Source organism: Dinoponera quadriceps, unplaced genomic scaffold, assembly GCF_001313825.1.
Source record: "Dinoponera quadriceps isolate SergipeBrazil2010 unplaced genomic scaffold, ASM131382v1 scaffold3127, whole genome shotgun sequence".
Lineage (NCBI taxonomy): Eukaryota > Metazoa > Arthropoda > Insecta > Hymenoptera > Formicidae > Dinoponera > Dinoponera quadriceps.
In genome coordinates this window covers 238,641-258,391 of record NW_014557143.1, presented here as the reverse complement: position 1 = coordinate 258,391, position 19,751 = coordinate 238,641, and the positions used below count along the sequence as shown (strand labels likewise).

Sequence of the window (19,751 nt, the reverse complement as noted above, 5' to 3'; positions counted from 1 at the left end):
GGGGGGGGGGGGGGGGGGGGGAGGGGGAAAACGAGGAAAAAACCGATGGATTTCGTGTAATCCGATCGGTACGAGGATATCGGCAGCGTTAAGTGAAATGCGATCGTGTCCGATCTGTTTTCAATTCCCGACGGGCCCCGGGTCAAATCCATTATCAGGTGTTTCCGAGGAAACGCTCATAGAAAACGACGTGTCCTCCCTCGCAATTTTGCAGCGCCATATCGACGGGGAAGGGGAGAGGGGGGGGGGGAGGACTTTTCGACGGCCGAAAATTTACGGACACTCGTCCACCGAGAGCGAGAGAGAACGGGAGAAGCGGATTCTCCGGTCACTCCCGTAATAACCGATTCAATTAACTCGTCCGGATAACAGCTCTTTAAACGCTCCCCTTCCGCTCGTCACCGTTGTCGTCTTCACCGCCGCCGCCTTTATTACCGGCCTATCGTTCGTACATCGCGCACGCGTGCATAATTCGCGCGCGTCTCATCCATCGTCGCGAAGTCACGCGAGGAATTCAGCCACGTCGAGCCTCCTCCCTCCTCCTCCCTCTCGTTCTCCGCCCGATACGCCTGCATCGACGCTCGTTGCGCGTTCACTTTCACGTGAGATCAACCTGCTCTCCCTTTATGAAGGCGACCCGGCGTCTCCACAGGTGTCAGAATCTTTCGAATCTCCGTTAAATACCGAGGGAAAAATTACACCCCCTCACGCCCCCGGAGGAGAGCCTTCTCTTCGGACACCTCGGTGATCTGCAGAGTGTCGAGTCTCGAATTCCGGAACCCCTTCTGGATTCTCTCTCTCTCTTTTCTCAAATACCGGATTTGTTGCACTGCTCTTCCGTAGAATTAGACGGGGCTTTAACCCGATTAGAGACTGCGATATTTTACTGCAAATTGATATCTTCTCTCTCTCTCTCTCTCTCTCTCAATCCTGGAAGTGCCGCGCTTCCTCATATGATCATTAAGTTGGACTGGAGTCGCGCGCGTGCTGCTATAGTTATCTCCAATTAGCCCCCTCGTTTCTTAGTCCCTTCGTAAGGAGGGGAGGAAATAATCTATTCGTCGAAGTCCTACGAGGAAGGGAGGGAAAGTCCGGTCCTCCGTCCGATTTTGACGAGCTTCGCGTGCTCGGTAAATACAAGTCTCGCGAAACGGGAGACGTATTCTTCGATAATGAGGGTTACCGTGCCGCCCGGTAATTAATAAAAAAAAAGAAAGAAAAAGAGAAAGAGAAAATCACGGTTCGCCAATTCGCTCAAGCGATCCCGTCGAGGCGATCGGCGGCGTAAATTCAAGTTGACTCGCGCTACGTGATGTAAACTATTGCGTAACTGGGTCGAGTTCCAGCGTATTGATAAGTAGCCCAAAGCCATGGCGAGGCGGCGAATTAATTATTAAAAGCACTAAGGCGGAACTATCCTCCTCCCTTTATGTCGGAGTCTCTCACGGGGGGCATTACTCGACGGAAGAAGGCGAGGGAAAGCCCGCGGGACTCGACGATGAAGTGGCCCGCAGGTGAGACCCTCTCCCGATTCTGTTAATTATTAAGCTGTCTCGCTATTTCCGCTACCTCGCAAACGGTTCGACACGACACGCTCGATTAGCTTAACGACGAGCAGGAAAAAGCAAATCGCACTCTCGCCTCGTGAGAGAGAGAGAGAGAGAGAGAGAGAGAGAGAGAAGGCTGTTCTCGATACCCTGAAATAATATCGAAAAAACGCGAGTAATGAATCGCGCGTAAACAATGTAACCGTTTTTTGCCAGCTGTAAATTTCGTTTCACCGCGAATGAATGCGCGCGAATGACAATTTGAACGATCGACGATTGAATTTTTCTCTCTCTCTCTCTCTCTCTCTCTCTCTGTCGAGACAACGGTCGGAGTAAAATCGCCCGGAAAAATAACACACAATTTTCCCGACCATTTAATCGTCAAAGACGCGCGGTTAATTCTCTCTCTCTCTTTTTTTATATCAGTTAATATCCATCGACACCTTGTCACATTGCCGCGAGACTGCCGCCATTCATCTTCATTTAGACTATACGCGCGGTGTGCACGTGAAATGCCGTGGCAAATAAACGGCGGCGTGCGCGATTGAAAAATATTCCCTAATTAAACTCATCTCGATGCGAATTAGCGCGCGCGGAAAATATTTATTAGGGTGATTACTCACGCGGAAAGAGCCGGCCTCGTGGCGTCGCGTTACGAAGCGCTACTATTACTGTCACTACTATTATCAGCAGGCGTTGGAAAGGACGCGGGAATCCGCGAGTTCCGAGGCGTCCATGTGGATAACATTTCATATTTTATTTCATTTTTTTCGATTATTGCCGCGCGAAAAATCGCTCGGTTTTCCTTATCCTCCGCGCTTCCAACTTCGATTAATTCCACTTGTCCCGTCATAGACGCTAATTAATGCACTCTCCCCCTCCCCCCCCCCCTTTTGTTTCTCGTCGACTTATTATCATGTCGCAAAACGAAACGCATCCGTCGGAACGCGAAAGCGACGGGGAGTCCTTCGTCTATCGGCAATTAACGCGCTTGGAAATTATCCCGTCGAAATTAAATCGACTTCGAATTAACGATACACTGCTTCATCCGGAAATAACGACGCGTCGATCAGAGATCCATCACTGTCACGCGGCATCATCCGTGCGCTTCCGTCGCGACTTCAAAAAGCCGAATCTCGCGCGGCAACAACAAATTTAATTACCCGACGCGGTTTTACGGTGCCGGCCGCTGTTACGACCCACCTGCTTCCGCAGGTATCGTTTTCGGTAACGAGCTGAGGACGATAGCGGAGGGATCGCCGAGATCGCGCAGGATTGTAAGAAAGTTAAAATACGCGTATAAAGCGTTCCATGAGCGTAACTTGCAGCCGTGATTACCGAACTTACGCAGAAGCTGGCGACGACGCGAGACTCGCAGGAATGTCGTAATCGACATTCTTGGTCGGAAAAAAAGAGAGAGAGAGAGAAAGAAAAGGTCGCTTTCGGCTTCTGCAAATACAAATGGGTCCGTTTAATACACGGCACGACCGACGACTGATTATCCGGCTTATTTACGTTCGCATCGCGAAAAATTGTTTGAGAAAGAGGCGCCGCCGGGCGTTTCGACGCTTGTAATACGTTAACTTTTTTAAGCACCGACGCGTTTCCTCTCTCTTCCTTCTCTCTCCCGTTAACGAGATCGTACGACGCTGATACCGACGATCCCTTGAAATTCTTGCCTCACCTCCCCTTCCTCCTCGGATGAACGGACGACGGACGCTGCGTCGAAATATCTACGCGACGTTCCCCCGCACGAAGAAGGATTTAAGAAACCGAAGTGCTATCTGTGAAAGCTCGATCGGACGCGCAATAAAAAGTGCAATAAAAGCACTTCGCGTCGAATTCGGTCGGCGATTTCTCTCGGTCGATCGCGCTTCCCACCCGTTTCCCCTGTATTGGGTGTCCCGGGTTAGCCGCACTTTTATTTACGGATTTCTCCCCGGGAACAATTTGGAATGGATCTTTTCTCGAAGCGAAATTTCGAGCGTGGAAGAGAGAGAGAGAGAGAGGGAGAGAATCGTCCACGAAATCGAGGACGGCGGTCCGGTGAAATTTATCGGGATAGATCGCGTCTCGAAATTCCAAAGAGTCTGTCATTGCCCGTCACCGTTGTCCGTACTGCGAGCACTAATGGCGTTGTAACGTCAACAACGTCACGGTAACGGAAATTCACCGGCGGCGTCGCGTTACAAAAGATACTCGCGTTACACCTGCTTAAGTACTCAAGCAACGCTCCTTAAATTATGCAAATATGCATCGCGGCGGAACTTCGGGAGGGGGGAATTTTATCCTCCACGCTCGTATGCGAATTTCGTCCGCGGAAACACGAAACGCTAATGTATCCGCGGGCGATTTGCTCATTTTCGTGTTTTGTTTCGCTATGTTGCATTATACGTACGTATTAGATTTTCTGCCGGCATGATTATGTCGTGAAGTCGCGGATATGCGTGATATATCGAGAGAACGCCAATGGAAAAAGATCTAATTTGTCTTCTCCGGAAGAAAGCTTCTTCTCCCGCGACTTTTCTCGTCTTCGCTTCAAAATTACGCGAGCGAGCGAGCAAGCGAGAGAGAGAGAGAGAGAGAGAAACAAGAAGAAACCACGAAGCGATTATGGACACTGTCTACATAGACCGAGCGTTGTTTACATAGATTACCCGTCAAAAGATGGCTCACACGTAACGTAGATTATGCAAACCATATTACATGTAAATCCCCGGTATTAACGAACAAGCAAATATGAAATTAACTGTATATATTTGGTATGCAAGTTACCCGATACACAGCTAGCTAAACCTACCCACCTAGCTACCTCGCAGAGCGGAGAATATACGATTATTTTCAGGAAGGATCGCAATTTATATCCGTCGGCGGAACAAGGGGAATCCACGGAATAATAAAATCGACGTGTGTCGAAAATTTCTCTGTGTATGAACATCCCTCCCCCCTTGCCGGGGGGTAATATTTATAGAGATATAACGCGCTTAGTCAGAGAAACGGAGGGAAAAGGGAGGGAGAGAGAGAAAGAGAGAGGAATTGGTACGATATAAGAGTCACGTGACACCCGTTATGAGATATCCTGCGCACAAATAATATAAGCTACGGTACACATAGGCAAACGTACGCTCATGGGGAAAGAGAAGACAGAGAGAGAGAGAGAGAAAAAGAGAGAGGGAGTGTAGAAAAAGAAGAAACACCGGGCGCGCGCGCATCTACATAAATTCTTTACTGTTACGTGCATCGCATATTTCCGATATTCTTGCTCGTAGCGCGTGTAAGCTCTCGGAAACTTTAAAGAAACATTTTCTACCATGATCCGCTGCCGCCAGCGCTAGCTGCTTCCCGGTGCATCTGATAAACTGTTGTCCGTAACAAATGATGCTTGTTACAGATAACGTAACACAAATAATGGCTATAAAATACGTTCGTTATACAAAGTCGCGCTTATCGTTCAAGATCTCTGCTTTACGCTTCCTGTGTTCGTTCGTTCGTTCGTTCAAGTTCCCTTAATTTTATTTCGCATTTCTGTAGATACGTGGCCGGTATGTACGTATATATATATATATATATATTCTTTTTTACTGCCGTCGCTTTTTATTTTTTACCAGAAAAAATAAAATGACGTAAAAAAAGCGAGGACAAGAGAAGAAAGAGGAGAGGTGCGTCGTCGCTCGCGAAAGAAAACCGACTTGCGACCCGGAGATCTCTCTTTCTCCTCGCTTCGTCGATACTCTACGATTCTCCTCTTCTCGCCCTCTCGTACACCCGGTGACGCCGGTGCACGTTTGCTTCAGTTCCGGGATGCACACGGCGGCGGAAGAGACAAAGTTTTATTAACCCCCTCGCGTACGTCACTCACCACGTATACGAGAAACATCGCCGCTACGAGTTTCTCTTTCTCTCCCTCTCTCTTTCCGTGTATAAAGCACACGCGTTCTGTGTACTCGCAATCGATCGTTGGCGCGTTGCCACCAGCCGTAGCGTTTCTTCCCGCTGCCTCCTCTTGGTCTTCTTCTTCCTCCTCTTCGTCTTCCTTCGCTCCAACCTGCGACTACGTGTGTCTCTTCGACCTATCCCCCCCCCCTCTCTCTTTCTCTCTCATCTCGACCAATGCGCGCCGTCCGCGCATACCTTTCCCACGACCTATAAATTCGCTCTCGATGATATTATTCCGCGTAGCGCATCGAGCCGCCGCAACAGGCTCTTTCGAGCTAAGGATCGCCGAAGACACCCGGTATTACGGTGATACCATCGTAATGATGCGAGATTGAATCTCGCCGGGATGCGTGCGTGTCTCCGAAAGCCTGGCCTTTAAACCACCCTCGTAATGGATGTTTTATTGACAGTCCCTTTGACGGTGAATCTCGCGCGTCGCTCGCTTGCGGATGTCGTAAAAATGATAAATCAACCCCCTGGCGCGATACGTCCTCTCTATGATGCGAGTATGCAGGGTGGGGCCGAAGGGGAAAAACGCGGGGAAAAATACGGCGCCTCTCTCTCTCTCTCTCTCTTTCTCTCTTTACTTCACTCGTCGCGTCAAAAAACGAGCAAATTTATCCAATTAACGAAAATTTGCATTCGCGCATGATCGCGTAAAGACCGTCCCGATCTTGGGACGCCTTCCGGCGCCGGTGATTAAAATGTTTCTCTCCTTCCTGCTTTTTTCAATATTCGGCCGATGGAAGTAAAAATTGCAGACTACGCGAGAGCGTAGTCGACGCGCAAAGTTGGCGCGCGCGCGCCGACCGACGTTCCGAAGTACATCGCACGGATGATTTCAATATTATTGAAATTTAATGCTTTAAGCCGGCGGATGCGCGCGAATTTCGATGAAAGCGGAGTTTGCGAAGTTAACTTTGCGCTACCGCGCGGTAGAGAAATTGCCTCCACTCTCCGCGGCGGGAGCGAATAAAACAACGGATACCTGATAAAATCGTTTCGTCCATAAGCGGTCTACTTCTCTTCCTTTTCTGTCTCTCCCTCCCTTTCTCTTTCTCTCTTCCTCTCTCTTCCTCCGACGGTCGCCGGCGAAGCAATTGCGCAAATTATACGGACGGGCCGATAAATACGCAAATGTCTGGCGCGATAAATCGCCGGAGCGCCGGTATGGCGCGGCATTCCTCGAATTTCTCGATTTCGCACGCGTAAAGTTTCGTCTCGCGTTTCCTCCTCCGCGTTACCGCGAACAACACAGTTAATTCTATCGGGCCGCTCTCCATTCCTGTGAAATCCCGAGACAAAAATTCCAACTGTTCTTCCCCCCTGCTATTCTCCCTGGCAGCAACCGTTCCGCACGCGACAGTTGCTACGACGACTTTTGATTGAAGTACCATTTCAAATTGGCTTTGTGCAATCGCGCTTAATGAACGCTTTACGGTTCCCTTCGTCGTAAAGGACGAGGGGGGGGGGAGAGAGAGAGAGAGAGGGCGATACGAGATGCGAGGCACAGTTTAGAATTTAATATAATGGGAATTAGCGATATTACTGGTAGGCCCCTGTAAGGGGTTAGAATAAGTAGCGAGCTCTCCCGAGGGTTCCCAGCTGTTCGAACACTCGGAGAGAGGAGGAAGGGGCTGGCTTTCAATGGGGTGAACGCAGTAGAGCCTGTCTGGTGGCTCGATGGACCGAGGAAGAAGCCGGAAGAGGGCGAAAAGGGAAGAAGAGGGAGGGGGAAAAAATCCCTTTTCCGCGGCAAACTTTGCGATCTCGTCAAAGGCGGAGGGCGGCGGTCCACCACACCGTGCGGTGCCCCTCGTTCTCTCTTCCTCAACCTGTTGAACCCTCCTCCCTCCTCCCGAGACCGACGTAAAGCACGATTTGTTTTCTCACGGCATTAGTGACGATCTTCCAGCGGAACGATCGAGGATTCGCACGTGAACGTCGTCTTCGGGTGAAGATGGGGAGGAAGGAGGAGACTACGAACGGACGTCGATACGGTCGCATGAGAGGGTAATAAATATCGAGGCTTCGATCACGAGAAGGAGAACAATTCGCGCGATTTCCCGCGCGAGCGACACCACTCGGTTCGGGAAGATTTCGCGTATCGACAGCGCGAAGTCGCGCGCAGTTATCCGCTTGCGCGCGGCTTATGTCGCGTTTTCCAAAGCGCGCGCTTTCGGAAATAATCCCGCGATCGACGCACAGATTGCCGCGTCACCCCCCTCCCATCGAGAGAGAGAGAGAGCTTTGCACGTGTCGTTTATTTCGAAAGGCGGCCCCGTTATCGAATTTGGGAAATACCTATCCGTAATACGCGACGAAGCCGAAAATCAAGTCGAATCTGTCTCGTCCATTTGCGCGAATTCGTCCCCCCCCCTCCCCCCGGGCTATGTTTCTTCTCTCCGACTCACCCCTTGTCCTCTCTCTCCCCTCATTGCTCTGCGCTCTCTCTCGTCACGCTGCTCCCGGTTTACTCAATCGCTGAAACTCCTTCTCCTTCTCTCTCTCTCTCTCTCTCTCTCTCTCCGTCTAGACGCAAATCGGTGGACAGGCAATCCAGCCGAGCGGCGACGGAGAGGATTGCGCGACGCCGGTTCAAAGACACCGTTCCGCCGAGTACGGCGGATACTACTTTTACCGCGTTTGCTTTATTAGGACGGAGACTCCACGGTACATATAGACAAATATATAAATAAATATATATATGTACCTGTTTATCGTTAAGCTACTTTTACAGAAATACGCCCGGGGCAAGATAGATTACACGCTACGAAAGCAAGCGAACGAGCGAACAACTCCGCAACGCCGCCGGTGCTCTCTCTCTCTCTCTCTCTCTCTTTTTCTGCTCCTCTTTTCCGGGCGTAACGACCTGCCGCCACGGCATATCTGGACCGCGCGCAATGATACGAGCCCTCTAAATGGGGGAAAGGGGAGGGGGTCTTCCCGGTCGTTTTCGCGATAAAGACACGAGCGAAGTTGCTCCCCCCTCACCGACAGACGGAGAATTTCATTAAGCCCGGCGATACTCGAGTCGACGAACTTGCGAGGAGACGGTCCTAGTTCTAACCACCGGTACAGAAGGAGGGGGAAGGGGTAAGGGTCGGTCAGATCCGTGGAATTCGCTGTCCCCGATCGTGGCTAACTAGCGAGAACCGGGTGTTGAGCATCCTCGCGACGTCTCCTTCGTCGGCACCCCTTATTGTCGCGGGATGATCGTCCCCTTCCTTTATCAATAGAGCGAGTCTCGCTAAAATATGTCTTATCGTCGAAAGATAATAGTTCGAAAGAGAGAGAGAGAGAGAGAGAGAGAGAGAGAGAGAGCTCGGCGAGGAAATGCCGAGTCGGCGGCTTTCGCGAAATTTCCCGATACGCACGCGAGTTCGGAAACTTTGAAAAATTGCACATCCGGGCCAGCAATAAATAACGGTCGGCGGCGAGAAGCGCCGTGACTTATGCTGTACGCGACCGTGTATGATGTCTCTCTCTCTCTCTCTCTCTCTCTCTCTCTCTCTCTCTCCCAGTGCATTAATATTTTCTCAGAATCTCGACAGGCTTGATGCCTTTTTATTGCAACTCGCGCGAGCACGCGATGTAAATCCAAACGCTCGAAAAGACGGCTCGAAATACGATAATTCTTTTTCGTCTGTCGCGCGCGCGCGACTGTCGGCAGGTGTGTAGCCGGTGTACACATCACAGAAGCCGACGGCCAACTCTGCTCTTTCGTTCATACATATATATATATACATATATATATATATATATATATGTGTGTGTGTGTGTGTGTACGTACGCACACACAGACACGTAAACCGAAGACACGGTAATCTCTCTTCGTCGAAATGTAATTTGTAGCTCGTAACGTTTGTAAAGAAAGGAGATTAGTGATTTATCGCGCCGGAGATTAGTCGCCATCGATACAAAACGACTGCCAATATTTGACGCTGTTTTAATTTAGTTTTTTAGACGGTGCGCGCGCGCGCGCAGTGTTCGATATTCCGATATTTGGCGCCGCGTCGCGCAGTGCACAGGACTCGCCTGGACTGTTTTTTCAATATTCTATTTCACTTTTTTTTCTCGTAAATCGGCGGTGTATTCGTAGCGTTATTTTTTTTCCGGTCTCATTGAGACATTACGCAACCCGGGAATAGGGAATTTTATTCAACTGCGTGCGAGAAACACATACACACACACACAGAGAAAGAGAGAGAGAGAGAGTTACGCGCGTGAGGGCGTTCACGGCCGGGGGCAGATGTCTGATAATTCTGATAAACCGCGATAAATGTCATCGGTTGCGCGAAACTAATCACTTTTGTCGCCATGCGATAAAACGGAATAACGACCGTTGATTTCGCGGCCTGTGTTCTTTCGGCTGAGCAAACAAACGAGTGAATTATGTACGATTACCGACCAAATCTATTGGAAGTAATACTGTGTTCGCCTGTGGCGCGTGCAAATTATACAGATTGATTGCTCGCGGCAATGAATTGCGAGAGATCGATGAACATCGCTCGCGCGCGCGCTTCATGTTATAAATCTAAACGTGTGCGCATCCGCCGGCCCACACACGGTTAATGCGCACGTTGCAGGTTGGTTTAACAAAAAAAAAACCCGAACAAGTGCCCCCCCCCCCTCCGCTGAAATCGAGGATTTTCAGTCGCGATAGTCGCAAAGTTGTTACCTTGTCGGTTGCCGCCGTTGTCGGTGAGTGAAAATCGAATGAAAATCGGGTCGTAATTTCGCACGTCGGCGATGGTCACTATGTTCGCTAGGCGACGATCCTCTCGACTCGAATCCTCGCGGCACACAGAGAGAGAAAGAGAGGTCCCGTCCCCTCGGGAAGATCATTAAAGATCCGGTCGGGCACGCAGAAACAGGACCGACTTCCGAAGTCGCCTTGGCGAATGGCGAGGTCGGTGGGATTCCTCGGTTTCCCTGAATTTCCGAGCGTCCTCCCTTCTTTTCTTTCACTTTAATTTTCATCGAGATTTCGGGCCGGCCCGTGAATCGTCAAAGCGGCCGAGAGGAGCGTCGTTGCCGACGCGGTGAAGAATCAGGACGGATACGACAAAAGATCGCCATCCCACTTCACACAGTTGGTCCTCGACAGGACAACGCCGGTGCACGCCCACCCGGTGCAAAGTCCACGCGTGTAACCGAGAAGGTTCCTCTTCCGGGGAACCGCTGGAGAAGCCAGATGCGACCCCACTGTTTCAAATTGTCCCGAGACTCGCCACCCGCTGTTTCTCTTTCTCTCGAAGGAATAGTTTCTCCCTCTCTCCTTCGTGTCCCCGGATGTGTGTGGATAAATTTTCAATGGGAGTCATTCCGCCGGCTTAACTCGACCGGCGACGTGTCCCACCACCCCCGTCGCCAGGATTTGTCGTGCGGTTTCTTTATTTAATAGTTCGCCGCGAGATTCCGGAAAGTGGGCAAGTTTTCGGTATATCGTCGGTCTTAGAGCGGAGGAAACGTTCTCTCGTCCTGACGACGGCGGCAAAAAGCGCACTTTTCAATTCGCCGACTTTCGGAACAGGTGAAGGAGAGAATATCGCTCGAGGGAGGAAGAGACGTTGTCGGCAACCGCTTTTTGCGCGATGGGAGATACAAGAAAGATCGTCGGCAGATCGACCCTCCCGACGACGTTCGTGTGTCGCAGAAATCTGCCTCCGAAATCTGCGAGCGGGACGCCGCCTGATGACTGTGATTGACGATAGATAAGCGGGAAGCGTTCCCTCGTCACGGTCGGACAATAAAACTCATTGTCNGGGGGGGGGGGGGGAGGGGGGGCGAGAGAGACACGCGGGGATCTTAAGGTCGCCACACGCCATTGTCTCGGCGAGCTATTTTCGGAGGCGTTGCCGTCACGATTCGAGGTACAAAAAGATCGCTCGGCTCCCCTTTCCGATCGCCTCGCGCATCATATGGGAACGCAACGACACGTAATCGCGAAAATATCCACCTACAATCATCGACTTCCATAACAGTGCGCCATTGTTCCCTTCCTTAATTAAACAATCCGAGCTCTAATCGCGCGGACTTGCGTTTAACGGTCGGGAAGGAAAAAAAAATCACACACAATGGAATCCCCGTGCGATTTTATACGAACTCATGCGCGAAAGAGAGAGAGAGAGAGAGAGAGAGAGAGAGAGGGAGGGAGGGCGTAGAATTATTTCGAAAAGAAAACTGCAAAGAAACCGTATTATTTAACGACGTGTGGGGTTTTGTTAACGGCATTTTCCCCCCCCCCCCCTCCCCCCTTCCTTCCTTCAATTCGACAAATTAAAGCCGACGAAAAATTCTCAAAACCTTTCAAAGCGCGACGAAAATTCGTGGCTCACAGAATATATGGAACGGATGTTTAGCGGGGAAGAGAGAAAGAAGAGAGAGTTCAGAGTTTATTGTTTCGCACTAGAGGGGAGAGCGAGATAAAGAGAGGAAGAGAGGGAGAGCGAAACTTTGTCCCCGATATATTTAGAATTCGCATTCTATAATTTACTCTCGTTAACAACGGATTGTGACGGCGTGTCTCCGCTTTGGATAATTAACACCGGATATATTACGGCAGTTGGGGATAAACTGCATTATGTACGTAGGGACGTGTGTGGGCGTGGCAGAGAGGGGGGGTAGAAGATCGACCTACAATATTCATTTCGCTGTTATTATAATAGAATACGTAATCTGATAACGTAGGAATATTATAGCTACCCCGGAACGATGTAAATTATTAGCGTGTCAGATCGGAATTACCGAAGCGTTTGCACGTATCCATCCCGGGCGCATCGATGCAAAATCTTTGCGTCGATATTGCACATTTTTAATCGACGCCAAGGCCATTTGGATAAATTAGATACGTGGAAAAGCCATGGGGGGGACCCGTAAATATCGTTACGCGTGACGGAACGGCCATGTTTGTTACGTCATATTAATATACATCACGTTAAGATAATGTAGAAAAGTGTGTCTCATTTTTTATGCGTAATTTAACTTCCGTGCGAAATATATAACTTTATTAACAACTTCATCTCTCTCTCTCTCTCTCTCTCTCTCTCTCTCGTATATCTTTATAATATATTCGTCGTAACTTCATTCGAGTTATAAAAAGCTGTTTATCTTAACTACGATGCATCGGATGCACATCGCCGGTGTGTTTCTTTTGCGGGCGGGCGCATAAATGTCGATCCCGGCTATTCCTTCATCGCAAATTGGATTTACAGGAATAGCCGTCGCGCATACAACAAGTTCCTCCCCGCGCTCGTCGCTGGATTTACACTCGCGGTAAAACTATTTTTGCAACAACGTCGTCGACCTTCCTCTTCCACCGCCGCGACAATGCTGTCAACGACAAAAGTTTCTTCGTTGCTGACAAAGTTCGAACACACAGCGTCGCCGCCGCACGCGGAACGCAGCGGGCCAAACAACAACGCTGCTCGATAGTGCGTTTTGAATGAGAAAAAAGTAGAGGAAAATCACAGCGGCATCAAGAAGAGAAAGGACATCCCGACAATGCCCGACGTACAGTAGTGCAAAATTTGCCCAACCGGGGACGGACGAAAATATACACCGATCCGCGTATTAATAGCGAGCTCAATGTTTCATTTTGCAGAATAGATCGCGAGAAGCCTTTATTCTCCTTTGCTGTTTTATTTTCTCTTCGTTTCGCGCGTAGACGCCGAATGAAATAACAAATACGAAGGAGAACGAAGTCGACTATTTATCCGCGGGTTATCGTACGATAGTAATTCGAAGGGATTCCATTTACGTTAAGCGAATGAAATACCCGTCTTCCTTGATACCGGCTGAAGTGCGCGACGCCAATGGGGAATTCTCGTCGCGTCGTTCGCGAGCAAGGAAGTAGAGAGAGAGAGAGAAAGCACTTGCCGAGTTTCTTCCGGCAGAAATAACGCGTCGGCAGATGAGCCATTAGATCAGCATATATCTCGCTCGCCATTAAAACAGATGAAAAGTAAACAGGAATAATTACAGAAGCGCGCGCGACATATAACGTGTCAGTCGTCTGTCATTCGTATGTGTGTGTCTGTCTACGTTTCACACCTCGAGGGATAAAACCAAAATTCGCCTAATTCTCCCTCATTTTCTTGTAACTTACGATCCGTTTGATCAATCCCGACCGCGATAACAACCTCGTGCTACCTGGTTCCCGAAAAATCGTGGGCGGATCTACACACACACACACACACACACACGCATGCACGACGCTTGGAATCGATCGTGCAAAGTTTGACGACGACGAATCGAAGCGCCCTATAAATCTCCCTCAGTGTAACAAGTATGATCGTATGAAAACTTTTCCAACTTCGTCCCGCAACTTTGAAATATGGAAAACGCTGAAAGGCCGATAGCGGACAGGAGGGGAAGGATGAGGCGAATATCCGGCGGTATTATTGCCGTGAACGTAGCTTACGCGGATGTTTAGGGCGCAAAAGCTCACGGCGAGCGGATGAAGCCTCACAGTGTGAAATTTGGCTAATCTGACAGGACAAAAATATTCTACCTGGTGTTGCACGAGGAAATATTCCGCATCGCGTTTTCCTAAGGCTGCCGCGTTCAAATCTGGATTTATCCCGATTTCGGATGGAAATAGTTTAGAGAAAAAAAAAAACGAGATAAAAGCCGTACGCATATTTCCGTGGTGAATATTGAAAAAGAAAAACGAGTAATGACGATTTTCCACACCGATATAAAATCCTACGCGAATATAAGCTATTTAATATAATAATAGCAATAATGTCATCACAATTTGTCATTATACTATAATGACATCTAATTTTTCCCCCATTACGGCAATTATTATAATATCAAATATATTCACTACATAATAATATACAAATAATATTCACCGTAAAAAGGAGCGACGAATAATACAAATCCATTCCTTTCTGCGTTAAATTCGAAAAGGTCGAATTTAATTATTCGTAAAGTATATTCGCTCTTTTCAGTATGAGAGAGCACGGAAACGATTGGCCGTATAATGAAGAAAATTAAATGAACAAGTTGAATTGATATGATAAAATTATTCATCGATAGCGCGTAATAACTGATCACGACGACAGTGTATGTGATCCCCGTGTCGCTGCGCGTTCCGTTCGACACAACACGTTTTTATACTTCGTCCTCGGCAAGGACTCGAAGCTCACACGCCGTTTCCTTCAGATCTCCTTGCGCGAACGGTCTCTCGGGGCGTTCGCGAGTAAACAGGTGTTAATCCGAGGGGCAAGGCCAACAGACTAAAGACGCTTTTAACGCCTTCTTCTCAACGACGACGAGTGTCGGCTTGGTGAGGAGACGAAGGGAAGGAAACGAACCCGAGGATAGCCATGTACCGAGTGGTTTGAAACCGAAAACATTCCTTTCAGCGGGACCCAAGGAAGCTTGTACCAACGGACCGGGTGAATAGCGAAACTGTGTTCGTTAGCGAATGTTTTTTGTGCGACCGCCTCGTCGATGATCGTCGCATTGTCGATCGACAAGGTCCTCGCCGAAAACCGAGACACTCGGCCCGGCAGATTAGACACGGATTCGTGGAACTCGCCGGTGGTCGAAGGGAAAATTTACGAGCGGGATAATCTACCGATAATCTCCCCTCGTGCCGCGGAATCCTTCACTCGTTTTTCGCATGTGCAAATTCGGCCTGGAGGCGTCGAAGCTGCGAGACGTCTCGGCTTGAACGGGGGACAAAGTCGGCGAGAGGGACTCTTATCCTGGAGGACCCGTCGCGCTCGGTGCTCTCGGGGAGGCGACGGAGAGCGTGTCGACAACGCCTGCGACAAGGTTTCTTGCGGCGAGCAACACGGCACCCGCATGCACGGAGGGTACAACGCGCGAACTGTCTATGACGAAACGCGCGGGAGATGTAAGAAGCGCGGCCTGTTATAAATATGTCAACGCTCCTTTCATGAAGAAAGATCGCGTTTCCCCGAGGCTGCTCCGTGTACGCCGTGTTAACTTCTCCCTTTTCCTCCCCGTTTTCTCGCCCTTGTAACCGAGATTCCCGCTCGATATCACGCGTAAACCCCGGCGTAATTCGCAGGCGCATCGGCTTTTTCACCTTCGGAAAAGGAGGGGAAACGAAGAGGCGCGTATTTCTTCATCCGCGTGGTCCCTCGATTGCCCGCTGGAAATCGATTATTACGAGGGCGTTCAAAGGGGTCGATGACGCAAGTCTCTCGAAGCGTGGGAAAAGGTAAAAAATGGTTGGGCGCAACGTTCGGCTTTACTACTCCTGGACATAATTGCGATATATCTTTCTCTTACGCGACTGTAAATGGTCTTCGTTTCGCACTAACGACCCTGTCCGCACTTTCTAAAGACTTAAACGGCGACGTGACTTTCGCCGTAGTCGGTGCGCGTTGCCATAAACAGGTCTTCTCGCAGCGGTGACCACCGTGTCGTCGTCGTGACGCGAAGTACCTCAGCGCGCTGTTCGTTTCGTAACGTCGAGAATGACGATGAAAAAGGGCGCGATCGCAACGGGACGGGACGACACGCGCAACTTGGAACGCGCACGTCGTTGTCGCCGTCGTCGCAATTTCGGTATGCAAATTATTGCCCACTGCCGTGCGACAACACGGATGCGCGCGAGCAACAAAAGTTATAACTATATTCTCGCCTAATATTGCCGCGCGCCGAGCTAATTTCGTATAATAACGCCCAGACATTTCGGATTTAATGCCGGGCGCGATTAAAGTTTTACGAGACGCGACGAGCGCGCGCGTCCACGGTGAATTTCGAGCTTGTGAGGGGCGGAACGGGATTTTTTCCCTCTCGTTTTCCCCCCTTTTCACCCTTTTCACCCATCCCCGCATACGAGAGAGAGAGAGAGAGAGAGTGGTGGACGTGATTTTCATCGGGAGGGTCGGATTTGGACAGCGAAAAGTCGCGATAATTACGCGGAAGAACACTCTCGAATAAATTCGTCCAGTTTTCACTTGTCGGTCGGTCGGTCGGTCGAGAGAGAGAGCTTTTGAACGCGGAGGAACGTTTATTACAAGCTTGCGCGCCATCCTAATCTGAGGTAACACGTGTTTCGCGAACGACAAACGCTCTCGGGCTGAAGCCCGGGGGCATTTTCACGCGACACTCGGCGCAAAGTCCTTTGGAAACGGTCGCATCGGGATTAACTTCTATTTCCCGTCCTCGATTTCCATCCTGCCTCTTTTCGAGAGCGCGCTCGCAAACGTTTAATTACCTCCGCACGCGGCACTGTATTTAAAAAAGGTCGAGCGCGGCCATCGAATGAGCTTGTTGACCACTCTTGTGACTCCGCCGCCGTGGCTTTATCGCGCGGTAACCGGTGTTTCAATGCGATTGCCGTGCATTTCAATCCCGGAAATGCAATCGATGATCGTCACAACTCTCCCACCCCCCTCTCTCGTCGATTCCGCAAAGGACACCACCGATGTGCGTACAACCGCGATTCCATCCATTTTTTCGCTTCGTTTCACCGAGGAGCTTGCCGATCTTATTGGACGCCATAAAATACAGGTGAATTTATATTCCCAGCGGGAACAAAGAGAGAAAGAGAGAGGAGGGAAGCGTTCTCGTGTCTACGATCGCGCGATCTCATCGAAGCAGAGAGGAATACAGACAGTTCGATCCTGTCTTTCGGAGACACCCTGTACGAACCTCGCAATTCCGGATTTTTCATATGCACCGATTCTGCCGAATACGAATACTCTTTTCTGCATCAATATCTCTTCCAGCTTCTCTCCTCTATCTCTCTCTCTCTCTCTCTCTCTCGACGTGATCCACCAGCAAACGATACGTATACACACGGCATTCTCGTTGCCGAAAAAAGGCGGTCAAATAGAGGCGCGCGTACAAAACCGTCGAGGGCGAAAAAGAGAGAGAAAGAGAGAGAGAGAGAGAGAGAGAGAGGGAAAGAGGAGAGACAAAAATTGAGGCTGCGGAGAGTCGACACCGCGGATGTACAACCACCGAGTCGGCAATGGCGGCGGGCCATCGTAGGTACGTACGAACCGGGGGAAAACACACACAACGTTTTCCTCTTTTTGGCAGCGACGCACTCGAAAACGCAATGTTTCTCGCTCCGGCGAGTTTTCCGGCTCGTCCGTTTGCCCGGCAAACGACGTGAATAATGCTTCGGAATGAAAGCTCCCGCTATCGCCGGCCGGACCACCTTTATCTTCGTTCCTTCCTATGCTTCGCTCGATCTCTCGCACCGACTCCTCTCTCCCTCTCTCTTGCTGTTGCTTCCTCGTCTCACTCAGCGGAAGGGTGAGCCGAACGAGAGGAAAAGAAGGCCTTCCGTTCCCTTTGCAGCGTCTAGACCGGTGATCCAGCCCAGTCATTATCTAAAACGTTCCGAGTAGAGCTACTAAATGCCATCGGTATCTTTTTCTGGCCCCTACTTCGTCCTCCACTTCGGTTCCTCGCCGGCTGCCTTCCGTCCATATCTCGGCTATGTCTCTCTGAGATCGCAGGAACGTTGCTTTCTTCAGCTTCAACGGGCATCCGAAGAGGAAGGTGTATCTCTTTGCAGGGACAAAGAAAGAGAGAGAGAGAGAGAGAGGTGCGAAAATAATCGCGCGAAACAGAACGGGAGGCCGGCGGAGAGCCGGATAACGTCGAATCTCACGGTATTTTTTAACCCATGCACGCGCTCGTTGATCTCTCGCTTCTCCGGCTATCATTACGAGGACTGAGTAATGAAGAACAAAGTCGTAGAGCCGGCTTCCCAATCCATTAACGTGAGATACAGCGCCATTTCTTTATCTGTCGTTCGCGTTGAACACGACCGCCGGTCACCGAAATTTTCACCGCAGCGGCGATCATAATGGCCGGCGGTCAAGAAGGAAGACAAACGAAGGCACGAGGGCGGCGAGGAAGAGGAGATAGGCGGTGACACGGAGGCGAGGTCGGATAGAGAATAGCTCTAGCGAGTGTCGACATTCCAGGTGCCTATTTCGAGAATGCCTGGACTCGTTTTCGGGTGTTGCGTCCGCCTCTATTTCGCCCTTCTTGCCACCCTGCTCGGCCATTGGAATCACGCCAGTTACAGCAGAGAGAGAGAGAGACGTCCTCCTCTCTCTCTCTCTCTCTCCTTCATCGATACGTAACTTTCTCGTTTCCCCCGACATCGACGTTTCCGTTCGATACCGAGGGGCTTTCCGCGCTGATCCACGGCATTTTGCAGCGAAGTGTCTCCGAAGCGCTTACGTTCGCCTCCGTTCATCTCGTGGAATAGCCGTCCGACATACCTTCGGAATTCTAACGACCCTTCGTTTCGCGCCGCACGTTTGCACCGACGCGGGAACATCCCGGGATTACGAGAGAGCGCGGCCGATAAAATCGCGAAATCAGACGCTAAACACGAGGACGTCCACGGTAAGTCTGTGAAATTCCGCCGGCATGCAATATCGCAGCGACGGCGGCATCCGACGCCGGTAAAAACCTCGTCCTGACCAAAGAGGGGGCAGGAGAAGCGGCGGCCATCTTAATTACCGAATTTTTTCGACGGTGTCTTAAGCCCTCAAAGACAATTACTACAGTAACGTATACGACGGGCTCGCTCGCACGCGAAAATGCGGTTTGACATTTTTGCCCCTCCGTTAAGCGCGGTCGCCGCATTTCTTGGCCTCCATTCGGTTCGACAACAAAGGAAACGATGATAATCCGGTGGATTTANGTGGATTTAGATCTTTGCTCGTCCTCCCCCCCCCCCCCCACTACCGCGGAGATGCGAACCTGTGCATAAAAATTCGTGCGTAATAGCAGGTAGTCAGAATGCCGATTTTTGCCGTCGACAATCGACGTGTTCGTTCGATAACATACGTGCGCCTCCCTATTCATTCTTCCTCTTTTTTCCTCTTCCTGTCTTTTTTGCCCTTTCACGTAGACTACTATTCTGTTTCGATGAAAAGCTCGGCCCCGGCAGCCCGGGTGTAAGCGATGGCGAGTGTATTCAAAAGTGTATTGCAAAAATTGCGCCGATAGAGAGGCAAATCGCGTTCGCACAAGTGGCTTGAAAAATTTAACTTCGGTTGGCGCACATTTCGACGTCGAAACAAGAGCCCGGCGACCGTCCGGTCGTAGCAATTTTGCGAATGTATATTTTTTTTTCCCTTTCGACACCCCGCCAATCCTCCCCTTCTACCCCCGGCAAACCAACCAACGTTATAATATCGCACGTCGGGTTTACTGAATCGCGTCTATTACGCGCGAAAAAGGTAGCATTGTTCCTATTCGCGGGAGAGANGGGGGGGGGGGGACGATAATTATCCTTTC

The 19,751-nt window shown here is 50.2% G+C and overlaps 1 protein-coding gene across 2 annotated transcripts in view; it reads right to left on the bottom strand.

The window, feature by feature from the left end:
* The window catches only part of LOC106748754, a 98,161-nt gene that overhangs the window by 11,708 nt on the left and 66,702 nt on the right, over positions 1–19,751 (bottom strand). The window lies entirely within an intron of this gene.